Genomic DNA, 3,481 nt, shown 5'->3' with positions numbered 1-3,481 from the left:
TATCAGACAAATACTTATATCAGACAAACTAGATTTTAAAACAGGGACGCCTGAGTGACTCAATGGTTGAGCATCTGCCTTCAGCTCAGGTCATGATCCCGGGGCCTGGGATCAAGTCCCACATCGGACTCCCTGCATGGAGCCTACTTCTCCCTCTGCTGTGTCTCTGCCTCTCTCTCTGTGTCTCCCATAAACAAATAAAACGTTTAAAAAAAGTTTTAAAACAAATACTGTAAAAAGAGACTGGTAACCAGCAAAGAAATTGAATCAGTATCAAAAAATTCACAACAAACAAAAGTCCAGGGCCAGATGGCTTCACCAGTGAATTCTACCAAATATTTAAAGAAGAATTCTTACTGATTCTTCTCAAATTATTCCAAAATATAGAAAAGAAGTAAAATTTTCAAATTCATACTATAAGGCCAACATTACCTTGATATCAAAACCAGATAAAGACTCCATTAAAAAAGATAACTGTAGGCCAATATCCCTGATGAACATGGATGCAAAAATTCTCAATAAAATACATTAAAAGAATTATTCACCATAATCAAACGAATTTTATTCCTGGGCTGCATGGGTGGTATAATATTCCCAAATCAATCAACATGATACATTACATCAATGAGAAAGGATAAAAAGCATAGGATCATTTCAATAGACATAGAAAAAGCATTTGACAAAGTACAACATCCTTTCATGAGAAAAAAAAAAAAATCCTCAACAAAGTAGGGTTAGAGTGAATATACCTCAACATAATAAAAGCCATATATGAAAAACTCACAGCTAATATCATCTTTAATGGGGAAAAACAGAGCTTTTCTCTTACCATCAGGAAGAAGACAGAGATGTCTACTCTCAACACTTTTTTAAATTAGTACTAGAAGTCTTGGCCACAGCAACCAGACAACAAAAAGAAAAAGCATCCAAATCAGCAAGGAAGAAGCCAAACTTTCACTATTTTCAGATCACATGATACTCCATGTAGAAAACCTGAAAGACTTTGCCAAAATTTGCTGGAACTATTGAGCAATATCAGTAAAGTCACAGGTTATAAAATCAATTTACAGAAATCTATTGCATTTCCATATACCAATAATGAAGCAGCATAAAGAGAAATGAAGAAATCAATCCCATTTACAACTGCACCAAAAAAGGTAAGATATATAGGAATAAACCTAACTACAGAGGTGAAAGACGTGTACTCTGAAAACTATAAAACACTGATAAAAATGATTGAAGATTACACAAAGAAATGGAAAGACATCTATGCTTATGGGTTAGAAGAACAAAAATTGTAAAAATGTCTATACTACTAAAAGCAATCTACCAAAAAAAAAAAAAAAAGCAATCTACAGATTTAATGCAGTTCCTAACCACCAGAATTTTCCACAGAGCTAGAACAAACAATCCAAAAATTTGCATGGAACAACAAAAGACCCTAAATAGTCAAAGAAATCTTGAAAAAGAAAAGCAAATCTGAAGGCATCACAATTCTAGACTTCAAGTTGTATTACAAAGTTGTAGTCATCAAAACGGTATGGTACGGGCACACACACACACACACACACACAAGACACATAATTCAATAGAACAGAGTACAAAACCCAGAATGTGCCCACAACTATACATTCGATTAATCTTTGGCAAAGCAGGAAAGAATATCCAATTGGAAAAGACAGTTTCTTTAACAAATGGTATTGGGAAAACTGGGCAGCAGTACGCAGAATTAAACTGGAGCATTTTCTTATACCATATACAAAAAATAAATAAATAAATTCAAAATGGATTAAAGACCTAAATGCAAGCCTTGAAACCGTAAAAATCCTAGAAGACAACACAAGCAGTATGTTCTTCGATATTGGCCATAAAAACTTCTTACTAGATATGTTTCCTGAGGTAAGGGAAACAAAAGCAAAAATAAACCAGTGGGACCTCACTAAAATAACAAGCTTCTGAATAGTGAAGGAAACAATCAACAAAATTAAAAGGCAATGCATGAAATGGGAGAATATATTTACAAATGACATATCCAATAAAAGGTTAGTATCCAAAATATATAAGAACTTATAAAACTCAACAGCCAAAAATCAAATAATCTTATTTAAAAATGGGCAGAAGACATGAATAGACTTTTTTTTCTAAGATGACATACAAATGGCCAATAGACACATGCAAAGATGCTCAACATCACTCAACATCAGAGAAATACAGATCAAAACTACAATGAGATACCACCTCACATGTGTCAGAATAGCAAAATTCAACGACAAAAGAAGTAACAGGTGTTGGCAAGGCTGTGAGCAAGAGGAACCCTCTTGCACTATTGGTGGGAATGCAAACTCCTGCAGTCTCTCTGGAAACCATATCGAGGTTCCTCAGGACGTTAAAAATAGAACTACCTTATGATCGAGCAATGGCAATACTAGTATTCACCCAAGAAATACAAAAATACTAATTCAAAGGGGTACATGTATCCCAATGTTTATAGCAGCATACAAAACAAATGAGTAAAGGGGGAAAAGGGAGCGTTAGGGAGGCTGACCAAGAATCAGACTCTTAACCATAGAGGTCAAACCAATGGTTACCAGAGGAGAGGTGGGTGAAGGGATGGGTAAAATAATTGATGAATATTAAGGAGTACATGTGCTATGATGAGTAGAGAGTGATATATGGAAGTGTTGAATCTCCATATTGTACACCTGAAACTAAGATAACACTGTGTGTTAACTATAGTTTAAATAAAATGTTAAAAAAGAAAAAAGAAAGTAGTGTTATTTCTTTTTATGGTATCACTTTACAAGTTAAAGATGTGAAGCGTAAATCCTAAAATAATTACTAAAATCACACAACAGAGAGTTATAGCATATAAGGCAACGAAGGGGATAAAATAGAATCATAAGACATCACCATATTTAGTACAAAAGAGACAGAAAAAGTCGAATGAGAGGGAAGAAATAACAGATAATATGAAGAAAATAAATAGCAAGATAGTAGTTGAATCAAACATAACTAAAACCACATTAAGTCTAGATGCTCTAAATATTCCTATTTAAAGACATACGTGCTAAGTAAATTTAAAAAATTTTTTAAATATCGGAAAGTAGGATCCACTTTGAACTGAATGAAAATGGACTGTGTATAAAAATTATGGGATGCTGCTATATTAGTGCAGAGAAAAAGAGTTATAGCAGGTATTGCTAATATTAGAAAAGAAGGAAGACCTCAGAATAATGCCCATATTTCCAATTTAAGAAAACAGAAGAAAAAATCCCCACAAAATAAATGCAAAGAAAATAAAATTTGCTTCATGTGGGAGATAAAATTGATAAACGTTACTCAGACGGATTAGAGACAAAAAAGAGAAGACACAAATTACAAATAGGAGGAAAAGTAAAGATATTTAATATACATATATATTAAAACAATAATAGGGAAATATGATGAAAAGCTTGATGCCAAAATGTTGACAATTCAGGTG

The sequence above is a fragment of the Canis lupus genome, chromosome 21, assembly GCF_011100685.1.
Source record: "Canis lupus familiaris isolate Mischka breed German Shepherd chromosome 21, alternate assembly UU_Cfam_GSD_1.0, whole genome shotgun sequence".
In the NCBI taxonomy this organism is placed as follows: domain Eukaryota; kingdom Metazoa; phylum Chordata; class Mammalia; order Carnivora; family Canidae; genus Canis; species Canis lupus.
This window is presented reverse-complemented; position numbering follows the sequence as displayed.